Source organism: Phascolarctos cinereus, unplaced genomic scaffold (genome assembly GCF_003287225.1).
Source record: "Phascolarctos cinereus isolate Bilbo 61053 unplaced genomic scaffold, phaCin_HiC Scaffold_7;HRSCAF=346, whole genome shotgun sequence".
Taxonomy (NCBI): Eukaryota; Metazoa; Chordata; class Mammalia; order Diprotodontia; family Phascolarctidae; genus Phascolarctos; species Phascolarctos cinereus.
This window is the reverse complement of record NW_027556180.1, coordinates 50,457,097-50,469,888: the sequence shown is the minus strand read 5'-3', so window position 1 is coordinate 50,469,888 and position 12,792 is coordinate 50,457,097.

Genomic DNA, 12,792 nt, shown 5'->3' with positions numbered 1-12,792 from the left:
ACAAAGAATGAAAGACTATGCTAAATTAATGGCAGAGTGTCAACTTAAATATAATTGATCAAAACAACCAATTAGTTAGGGCCCCAAAAGCATAGTGAGTGCTGACTTTGACCCTTTCCAGTTTTGGAAGGGAGTAAAATTTCTTGATTTCCAAGGAATGAAAAATGAAATAGAAAGTAAGCAATTCAATTTTCTTATTTTGATATTTTATATCAAATAAACAGTTCATATATTATAGTCAATAATACACTATCAAATAAATGTAAGCTATCACAATAAATAGTGACATACACTAGATATCTTTTAAAGTTTGAAAGGATGACCTGGGAATCTTTAAGCAACTTTGTGTAATCAGATAGCAAACTTCCAAACCTCTTGAATTCTTGGAGTAATGCTTTGGACACAGCTTTCTGTTCATGCGCTTACTGGCTCCTTAAACTACTTCAATTACAGCTATTATAAGTAATCCTGAATTTTGGGGGGACAAGGAGTAAGCCAGTTTTACTGGACCAAAGAATGCATAAAGGGGAATGATGTGTGATAAGCCTGGATAATTAGATCTGAGACAGACTTTGAAAGGCTTTAAATGACAAACAGAAAAGTTTGTATTTTATCCAAAGTGATAACAGGGATATAAATTCAAAATTATTTTGAACATATTTATTCAAATATAGTTATATTTGGGTTATATTGCCTCCAAGTGAAATATATATGTGTGTGTGTGTGTGTGTATACATACACATATACATGTGTATGCATTATTATATATCATACATATAATTACATCCATGTGTATATATTTCAACAATCCCAGAGAAAAAAATGTCCTTCTATCTGTGCCTTAGGATAGAGTTTTTTAAGATGATTGTGCTCTCAGTGCATACTCTTAGGCTAAAATGCAACAGAATACAGATCAGTTCTCTGCCACTTTTGTTAATTTCGGCCTGAGGAGACCAAGGAAACAGAGGTTCTCCACCAGCAAGCATTGCACCATCCATATGTGGAACCATTAGTTATAGCAAATGGAGAAGTGTTGAACGCTGTACATAAATTGACTTACCTTGAGAGTATACTTTCAAGAGATGTACACACAGATGAGCTTGACACACACATTGCCAGAACTAGCTCAGTGTTTGGGAGGTTCCAAAGGAAAGTTTGGGAGAGAAGAGGTATTAGGCTGCCCACCAAACTAAAGGTTTACAGAGCTATTGCACTGACCTCATTTTGGTATGTCTGTGAAACCTGGACATTATACCAGCACCATTCCAGGAAATTGAATTGTTTTCATTTTAATTGTCTTAGGAAGATTCTAAAGATCAAATGGAAAGATAAGATACCAAACACTGAGGTCTTTTCTCTAGCTGAATGGCCAAGTATCCAAGCTCTACTGCAGTGAGTATAACTTCAATGGCCTGGCCACATTGTTTGACAACAATCAGTCATAAAGTGGTAGGCTTCAAATTAATGTCAATATAAAACTAAAAATGAAAACCAAAATGATACTTTGATTTATTTTTCCTTTAAATAATAACTGTAATAGAATTTTATAGCACTATAAAGTTTGAAAACTGATTTAGAAATATTATCTCATTTTATCTTCATAACAGTCATAAGAGACAGAGATTATTATTACCCCCTTTCTTTTACAGATAAGGAAAGTGAGGCATTAAAAACTTAAATGATTTGTCCCAGCTCCTACAACCAATAATTGTCTGAGGACAGAATCAAATTCTGGCTTTATTGACTCTTTATCCAGCACTCTATCCACTGCATCATCCAGCTGCCTCAATGTACATAAAATATATTATATTCAGATGCAGTTCTTATAATTCTATTTGCAATTAGGTTTTTCCCCCTAGACATTTGAAAATTTGTGTTTTATAATTTATTCTACAAAATTATAAAATTATTTTAGCGAGATGAGCTCCTAAACTGTGTTTTCATTAATGAAGCAAATTCTCATCATAGACATTCTTCTTAAGGAAATCTATTATTTATATTCTTCCTTAATTCCTTAGGAGCACTGATAGGTTAATAAACTTTTTCATGGTCAATCAGTTAGTGTTGTCAAAGGTAGGTCTTGAACCCAGGCCTTGCTTGACATGAAAGCTGGCTCTCTGCTTGCTCTACTATGCTACTTCCATGAGTAAATGAAAATCAGAGTAAATTAAATGTTTTTTAAATAAGAATTTAAGAATCTGAGATGTTTAACAGTAGGTAAAAAAAAGTAATTGTCAATTAAAAACTGAAAAATACAACAAAGGCATTATTTCTTGAAGAAGCAAACCCAGCAGGGTTTAAACTGAAACTGAACAGATGAATTTTTAAAAAATACGTTAAATGCTTACAGATGTTCTTTCAAAGTAACACCCTGAGCTAAATATCTGGTTTTTATATTTGGAATAATAAAAGAAAAGGGAAAAAGGAAAATAACTGATTATATGGAATATATAAAAGGTCATGTTCATTTGTGAACATTCCTTCACATATATTGAAACATGGCGGTATTTAAAGAAAATGATTTTTGAAAATCTAAAAACAGTTTTAGACTCAAGAAAGGTTAGTAAAAAAAAAAAGCAACAGATTTATCAACCAAGAGAAAAAGGAAATGTTCATCTTCTCCTACCCCCAATTCTTGAGTGCATTTAAAGCTTTTAGCAAACAATCCATATTTGTGAAATAATTGTAGAATGACTTGTCCAGCACACAGAATTGCTGCTATAGGGGAATATTTCATGTCCATTGCCTAGCCGTGTTTTATGTGTAACTTATAAAATATTACCAGAATCCATATACTTATTACTCAACAAGAAAGACAACAAACAGCAGGAAAAAATGAGCCATTTCTATATTATCAAATACACACACACACACACACACACACACACACACACACACAAACTTCTGTCTTGTAAAGAATAAATATAACCAATACAGCAATAGAGAGCAAAGGGAATTTGGGGTAGTTCTTGGAGTTAAAGCAACTAAGTTTAAAATCTTCACCTCCAATCTACCAACTATCAGTATTACCTTTATTATTTGCCCTCTCTAGGCTTCAGTGTCTTCCTTTGAAATATGGAAAAGTTGCATTAGATGACCTTTAAGGTCCCTTTCCCCTTCATATCTTTGCTTCAATGAAGTTGAACAGGAAGACTAAGATTCAGTGGCTCTCTATCATGTGTATTTGGTCACAGTTCTATTCTAACCAATCTCATAAAGAAGTGCCAAACTCAAACATGTCACAACAGGGATGCTAAGATAACGTGAGAGGACCTCAAAAAAGACAGGGCCTCTGGAGGCTCATGTTTGGCATGAGTGAAGTGCCTCCAGGTTGACTCCATTGAATCAAAAAATTCTAGGCCCTGAAGATGGCTCCTCTGGGAAGTGGACTAGGCCTCTAGAAATCTCACTTCAACTTTCACCTCACTCAAGTATGCTACATGTTCTGACTGAGCATATGCTCTAGGCTTGAAGAGACATTGTTCAATTTCTCTTTGACAAGAATTTGAATGAAATGCCTTGACAGGCATCACATTAATTTTTAAGTCTATTCAACTTACCCACAGTCCCCCACCAACAATGTGAGTGAAATAATCCGAAAAGTTTGCTCAAACTTAGCCAAGAAAGAGTAGGGTCCAGTTGGCTGTTCTTAAATATTGTTTGTACCATCTATTATAGACTAGGGTTAAAATCTTATTGCATCAGAACCAATTACCCCCACATAGTTTACATTATTCAATACAATACCACTAGTATACATTATTGGATCAGCAGACCGTTGAGGATATCAGCACAGTGCCTGCCTCTCCTCCTATATGATTTTGTCCCCATCTTATTCTTATGGGATATGTTCAGTGGCACTAACAATGTTTGAGAATGATTTGAAACACTGATTCTTCCCCAGTGACAGCCCCTAGATGACAGATCATCCTTTCTCTCTCTCCTTTCAGAAAATCAGACAATTAAACCAATGGTACATTGTCAGTGAAACACTAATTGCTAATACACCCTGGAGGGCTGACACCAAATTTGATATAATTGTCATCCCTTCCTTTTCAAATAATTTGTTTTCTTTAGACTAGTACTTTGGAGATTGTTGTGGGGTAGGCCTTTGGAGGAAGCAACCATTATAGAGCTGATGGGTAATGGTACCCAGACAGTGTTAGGAAATAAGGGTGCCATGTTTGGCCATCCATCTAATCATGATAGGAATATAATAAGTCATATGTATGTTTATATATTGCATATACGTATACATTGAACATGCATAAATACATGTATATTTATATATACTTAAACTTTATGGTTTTCCCTGTAGTCACCTCAGGGAGTAGGTTGTACATTTATTATTAGTCCCATCTTACAGATGAGGAAACTGCATCAGAGAAGCTAAGTGACTTATCTAGTATTACAACCAATAAACTTATAACCTCACAAATGAACTCAGGTCTCTTGTGTGCTAAATCCAGCATTCTAGTGACTCTACTATATTGCATATACATTTTGAGACTCATTTCCCCATCTGTAAAATGAGAATATTCATAATTGCAATTATCTACCGTAACAGGTTGTTAAGAGAATCAAATGAAATTAAGTAGGTGAAATGCTTTGTAAACTACAAGGCATGGAAGGGAAGGGAACACACATTTGTTCACCATCTGATATGTGGAAGATGCTGAGCCAAAATCTTTAAAAATGTTATCTCCTTTGATCCTCACAAATACCCTGTGAAATAGTTGTTATTATCAGTCACATTTTATAGTGGAGACAACTGAGTCAGACAGAAGTTAAATGACTTGTTCAGGGTCACGTAGGTAGTTAACTGTCTGAGGTCAAATTTGAGCTCAGGTGTTCCAGATACCTAGAGCTCTAGTCACTGTACCACCTACTATAAAGGGCAGCTATGATTATAAGAAGTCTCTTGCATACCTGTCTGTTTGTTTCACTAAAGACAGAATACAGCCTGCTTTTGAGAAATGAGTACTAAAGAATTCTATGTTTTCAGTTCATCATCACATCATATCTCCAATATGACCTCAATAAAATTCCATTCCAAAAATATTTTAAAGTAAGTACTTACAATGTGCAGGGCCTTGGGATGGGTACTAAAGACTCCAAAAATAAAGTAATGTCCTTGTCTTCAAGGAAGAGATCTCCACTTATAATCTATATGCACATGTAAGTTAAGACAAGTTGGATGAAAGGTAATTTCAAAAGGGTAAAGCTCCAAAGGCTGGGGGTGGGAGGAAGGAAGGCAGAAGCTTTAAGGGTCTCATGTAGGAGGTGACCCGGGAGCTGTAATTTTAAGAAGCAGAGACAGGGTGCAAACATGTTGTGTTAATTGCTACAAAGCTAAATTCACTTATATTCATTTAAATTGGAAAATATATCCATTGCAAAAGCACAGCTGGCTTATGTGTCTGATGAGTAAAAGATAGCTCTAAAAATGTTCCCATTCTCCTCTGAGGGAGGCATCCTGCTGAGAGGTTATGCTTTAAAGCATACACTTTTTCCTCTCTTCCACTTTCTTCTGTGCATTTCTTTGTAATCAAACTATTACCTTCAGTGTGGAGTTCACTACAATTATATTTACAGAAAAGAGAGGTGTTTTAAAAAAGATTAAAGCTCACTTGCTCTTATGTCTATGAATACAGATAGCAAGCCTGCTAAAGTCAGCTCTATTCCTTCTTTGGAGGTAGACTTGAGTAAGAAAAACCTCCACCATCATGTAAACATGCTTTGATCATGACTCACGTATAATCATGACATATACAGATTAGATAAAAGGTGATCTGAAAGGAGACGCCTTAGCAGTTGGGAGTAGGAAAAATTCTTCTGCAGCAGATGGCATTTGATCTGTTTTTTTAAGGAAGAATGGCGGTGAAAGAGTAGCATATTCCAGGAACAAGGGACAGCCATGCAAAGGCAAAGAGATGAGAGATTGAATACTGTGTTCAAGAAACTGCAAATAAATCAGATTAGAGAGAGAGTGTAGGGGACGAAAGGATAAAAATACTAGCGAAGGTCCAAGTCATGGTGAGATTTAAATGCTAAACATGGGACTTTATATTTTATGCTGGAGGTAATGGGGAGTCACTGAATATCTTTGAGCAAAGAGAGTTACATGGTCAGGCTTACATTTAGGAAAAAAATAATAATCTTGGCAGCTGAGTAGAAGAATAATTGGTGTGAGCAGAAATTTGAGGTAGAGAGTTCAGTTGGGCCATTGAAGTAGTACAACTGAGAGGTGATGAGGACTATGGCTGTGGCCCTGTAAATGAAGAGACATGTAGGAGAGATGCTGTGAAGGGGGGATCTGAACCCAGGGCTTCTTGACTCCAAGCCCAATATTCCATTCTCTGCACTACAGTACCATGTTCCACCTACTTAACCATTTCTGGCCCTGCCTCATGCTAACAGAATGATGGTCTGTATTTTTTCCTGTTGTCTGTCCCTCAGGACACAGACATTACGGATCATTTCCCACTCAGTTTCTGACCAAATCCCAGCATTTAATAGAGGAAGATTTATTTAAAAACTTCCTGAAGTGCTGCTGCCAGCTGTAAAAGCTTAAACCAAGATTTCAAGTGCAGAGAAAAGTGAGCAGACTTAAAGGATGGGATGTCACACCTTTTGCAACTTCATTCATTTTGTGGATGGGGCAATATCGTTGTCATTCCCAATTAACATATGGTTTCTGTGATGTGGGAGGCATTTATTCACAGAGAGCTTCTCACCCTGGCATATCTGTGCGCATAGTGACAGCTGGTCCCTGGATACCTGGGGGTGGCTGATCATAGATGGTGAATTGGGGCCCAGGCCTTCCCTTCTGCCACCAGCCTGTCTCACAATACGACAAGCTGAGACAAACAAACTGCCTCTTCTTCACTGTGCTCAAATGATCATCCTCTTTTTCTCTTCACGAAGCTGGGATAACTATACCTCACCTTTTCCCATGTTTCACATAAAATGCTTAATACAAGGTATGGAGAACAGTCCAAAGGAAGGAAACCATAGAAATGCAAAATTTTCCAAAGAAAAACATGTGGAAAAAATGTATATAGTATAGAGTAGACAAAAGGTCAACATTCTCTGGAACTTTGGGTGCCTAAGTGCCTTGAACATAGCTATAGAAATAAGAGAGAGAGTTTTTAGCATGGAGACGTGGCCTTGGCAAACAACTTTAGAGCTCCATAAGCAGATCATTCACTCATCAATCAATCATCAAGCAATTATTGACCATCTACTACATGCCAGGAACGGGTCTTGGGTGTGAAGGTATAAAGACCAGAGTGAAATAGTTACTGCCCTACATGTTCTATCCATGCTAAGGGGAGGAGTCTAGGACAAACAACTTATGCCTCCATGAGTATTTACAAAGTACTTTCTTTTTTTTCTTTCTTTTTTTTAAACAGGTATCTTTTTTCTTTTTTTAAAATTAATTAATTTGTAGTTTTCAATATTCACTTACACAAGATTTTGATTTCCAAAATTTCTCCTATCTCTCCCCTTCCCCCACCCCAAGCTGTGCATTTTGAATATCCCTTCCCCTAAACTGCCCTCTCCTCTATCATCCCCCCCTTTTTTTTTTAATCTTTTTCCCCTTCTATTTTCCTACAGGGCAGGATAGATTTCTATACCCCATTGCCTGTGTATCTTATTTCTCAGTTGCATGTAAAAACAATTTTAACATTTTTTTCTAAAACTCTGAGTTTCAAATTCTCTCTCTTCTTCCATACCTACCCACCCTTATTGATAAGGCAAGCAACTCAATGCAGGTTATACATGTATAGCCATGCAAATACCTCCATAATAGTCATGTTGTGAAAAACTAACTATATTTCCCTCCATCATATCCTCCCTCCCCCATTTGTTGTATCCTGTCTTTTGACCAGGTCCCTCCTCAAAAGTATTTATTTCTTATTACCCCCTCCCCCAATATGCCCTCCCTTCTATCATTTCCCCCTCTCTTATCCCCTTCCCCCCTATTTTCCTGTAGGGTAAGATAGTTTTCCATATCCAGTTGAGTATGTATGCTATTCCTTCCTTAAGCCAAATCCTATGAGAATAAGATTCACTCATTCCCTCTCACCTTCCTCCACTTCCCCTCCACTGTAAAAGCCTTTTCTTGTCCATTTTATGTGAGATAATTTACCCCATTCTACCTCTCCCTTTCTCCTTCTCTCTGTATAATCCTTCCACAGATACTTGCTACTAACCTTGAATTCTGTCATCTCAAACAGCTTCAGTAGTCAGGTCTGCTCAAGGGTCAACACATCACGTTCTTTATACTCCTGGTAGTCTGCGATCAGGGTCACCACACCTTTCTGGGGGCAGTGGGCAGACCAAGCTGTCTCAGGTAAGGCTGTATCAAGTAGGGGAACTGCTCCAGGGCCCTCCCATCCAGGATCATGGTGAAGGTCATCTCTTTGTTACCAGCTCAAATGTAATCTATTTCGGTAGACTTAGTGAACTACTCATTCAATTTCTTCTTCTTTCTATTATTGAAAAGGAGAGTGACCTCACCCCTCAGCTTCTTCCTGACCTGGGGCAGGTGCTCCTTATATTCATACTTTGGACCTTGGCCCAAAGTCACTATCATAACCTCCTTCTTTCCTAAGACAGTGCTTCCAGTGAAAGAGGAATGCATGACCCTTGACCTTTTTCCCAAATTAATTTGGGTGTCTACTTCTTGAGGGGGGAAGTGCTGAGATTAAAATAGAGTGGTCAAAGAGAAGTCCATTATCTCAAATACCACTTAAAGTCACTATTAGGAGACAATGAGATTTAAGTAGACTGGTCAATAAAATATTGAAACAAGGGACCCTCAGCCCCTCTGCCCTTGGGAGTACAGTGAAATAGATAATGCCCCAAACTCTGAAACTAAAATCCCTGATTACCTCATCTCCTGCCTGGCAGGTTTTACTCTATAAGAATCCATAGCCTCCCCTGGTGAGGGAGTGTCCTCCTTAAGTAGAGGGCATCTCCCTTTTAGTGGGTGGCTTCTCCCCTTACTCAGGCATCCCTCTTAAACCCCCTGTGCCTTGGGGGGCTACCATCCCCCTTAAGCTGGGGTCTCCCTTTAGCTATGTCTTTCTTAATAGGCTGAGGAGCCTGGTTGGTGAGTTGTTATTTTGTGTTGTGTTACCCACAATCAATGCTGTACTTGATTTGGAGACAGCCTGAGCGAATGCATTTTGAGTGAACATTTTCAGGTGCGTCCTGAACCTCATTGCAGTCACTCTGAAAATCTTTGAATTCATTGTTCCTCATGTTTGCTACAGAGAAGATGAAAACGTATTCATATGTGTCCACACGTTTTCCAAGGTCTACTGTCAGGTTTTGTTTTAATTCTAAGCCCTTGGTGATCTTCATTAAAGTCACATTATGGTCACATCTGGATTTAGGCACGATGTTCCCAACACTGAAAGGTAAATTTTTTAAGAAACAAGGTAAGCTTCCTAGCTTGCGGGGTAAGTATCCCCCTCAAATATTCATGCTTGTTTAGGGAGCAAGGGAAAAGGGGAGGAAGGAGACAAAAAAGCCAGAAGCCTCTGTGTAGAACCCAAAGATTTTCTTGTCCTTTGTCCTAGAGTCCTGGTGTTTGGACTTCATAACAACTTTTTTCTCTGTGACTTCTGTTGCCTGGCTCCTGCCTGTTCTTACCTTACTGGTATCTTCTTGAATTTTTTTTTTTCCTCCTATCATTTATTAGGATGGGCGGGGCTAACCAGGTAGTCAAAATTGGTCCCTGTCAGTCCTATGGTCAGGGTAAACTGGGGTTGTGGTGAGGAATTCTGGGAGGTTTCTGCCCAAAACCAATGAGCAGCCACTTTCAGTATCCTGTTTTCCTTAGCAGTGTCAAGGCAATGCTACATTTGGATAAAACAATGCTTTTTTTTTTCAGACATAAGGAGAAAGCAGTTTTATGACTTTCTAATTGTATACATTGTAAATTACAAAAAGAATCTCACAATTGTAAGAAATCTCACATCATCTAGTCTAATCTACTTGAGTACACTGACAATTTCTGGTAAATATCAAAGCTTTTTCAAGCATTTTGATGAGTTTTATTGACAATTTAATATGAATAACTGCTGATTATGATTTATTTTCCTTCCTTCTAGTATTTAAAACTCATCCTATATACATTTACTCCCTACATAGCACAATTCATGAAATTGCAGACCAACTTTTTTTTCTTTAACTACCTCTGTAGTTTTCAAAGGTGCACAACAAAATAATTCATGATAATCTCTTCCAGAAAGCAGTATGAAGGTTTTTTTTTTCCCTGATACCATAGCTATATTATGCTCTTGAAGAAAAATACATAGGGAATGTCAATAGGTTAATATGTTGTACTTAGAATTATTATTTCAGAAGTTATTTTAAAGTCAAGGAACCATTATACAAAAAAAATCAATATGTACAATTTCAATCGATTATGTACATTCAATAACATCAACCTCTCAATAGCTAGTATAGCATCAAAGAAATGATAAAATATAAGAAGCATTTTTTTCTAACAGAAGGCTGGTTGAATATTAAATTTAATATCTAACAGCAGAATATAAAGTCAATCCACCTTTTGCTTATATCAGGCTTTTTTTTTAAGAAAACACTCCAAAGCCTGTAGTGTCTTAATCTATTTTATTTGATTGTTCTATACACCCACTAGAGTTTAGTTTGTATATTTATACACACACATTGTGAGAAGTGAGTATTTATCTTTTGCATTTAATAATTAGCTGTTGTATTGGGACCAAGATTTTTCCCCTTTTCAACTTTCTCACCCAGAAACCAACCAGTGTGAGAAATCTCTCTTAAAGATTTATCCAGGCCAAGACTAATCAGGCAGTTAAAGAAATTCTAAGTTTGGGCTAATGGGTGCATTGCTGCTCATGGTATTTGCTCAGACAGGTCTGGGAAACTGTTGATTTTCCCATTTTTCAGACAGGTCATATGGAAATTGACATCTCTTTAACTAAGATTTGGTTGATCCAAGTCACAGTACCTCAAGACCCTCACTGTAATATAGCCTACCCTCTCATTGTAATAATCATTTTCTTATTACTTGTTGACCAATCAGAATTGATTACCACCCCTCAGGAATACCTACTCTTCAAAGGACATATAAACTCTAAACCCACAGCTATGAGGGATCTTTGGTATAAGAGAGATGACCAAATGACCATCCTTATATTAATAAACATGCTGGTATTATTAATAAAAGGATTAAATTACCCAGAAATTATATCTCTTAGAACTTTTTAATCATCATAACATACACTCACACATTGGAGAACTGCGGGATATTCATGGAATTTCCAGGGACTATTGTTGCTTACATGCCTCTATGCACCATGAAGGGCCTATGAAGTCTTTATTAAGAGTACTTGTGTATCTTGTCAGGGTTCTTGAACTAAGATACTTCTAGAAGAAAATAATAGGATCTATACTACAGTGATTTAGGGAATGTGGAAATGCAAACATACTTAAGAGAAATATGATAGAACCATTGATCTAAAGTTTGAAGGGATCTCAATTATCATCTGTCCTAATCCATTCATTTTACAAATGAGAAAAATGAGACCCAGAGAGGTTAAGTGATATACCCTAAAACACACAAGTGGCAGACTGAACATTTGAACTTATGTCCTCTGAATCCAGATGCAATGTTTTGTTTCATTTTTCCTCTGTATGATCAGTATATAGTATAATAATAGTGTAAGAAAACAAACAAACTAAACATTAGATTCTACTGGCAGTTTTATCAGTACCTACTTTATTAAGTCACAAGATCTCTGGGCCTTAATTCCTTTATATGTTAAGTTAGAGGACTGGATTAGGTCCCTTCTAACTCTAAATCTATGATATTAGGAAAGGAAATCGATGTTATATTCTGCCCCAAAAGTGCTATCTTTGCTGTTTTATAAAGAGTATATTAGTGGTAGACTATAGTAGGTCATAGTGACATGCCTTTTTCCCTCTCTGGCTTATAAAGCTTTATTTAATGAATGCAAAGTTCATATAATCATTGATTTCAAGCTGAAAGGGAGTTTTCATCTTATTATAGAGATGTGGAAACTGAATCCCAGATAGGGAAAATGATTTACCCATAGTCACATAAGCAGTTTGTGGGGAATGGCAGATATAAGAATGGAGAGAATGTAATGACATAATATATGGAATACAAAGTTGGAAGCCTTATAAACTTTTCTTTAAAGATACCTCTTTCATTGGTCCCCAACACCACTGACCTAGGCAGAGGTGTAAGTGACCTCAGTTAGATGGTTAGTGACATGAAAATCAAATACCTAAGGAACCAAAAGTTTCCCATGAGAATTATCAAAAGTATCCTCTTCCTCCCTATAGAGTTGTAAAGACTGAGTTTGTAATAGAATAGAAACTGTCCCAGCTCTATTCCATCCTTCAATGCACTCAGGCCATTTTTCAAACAAATACTAATCCAAGTGATTACATCTTCCATCAACAGCCAATGCCAATAAGCTGGCTATTTTTGATACTCATTTTTCACATGATGTAAGATAATGAAAAGTTATCTCTTCCTTTCACTCAATCTTACTTTTCTAAGGCAGAGATAAGCCCTCACTGAAACCTGCTTCCAAACTGTGCCCACTTCGCTGATCAAAGACAGACATCAGCAGTCTCTCTCAGAGCCAAGGGGTCCTGGTTAGTGTAGGGAAGTTTCCATGTGACCATTGACATCTATCGGCAATTGTGCCAGAAGTTTATTTCAAGAAATTTTGAATGGTGTTCACTCTAAAATAC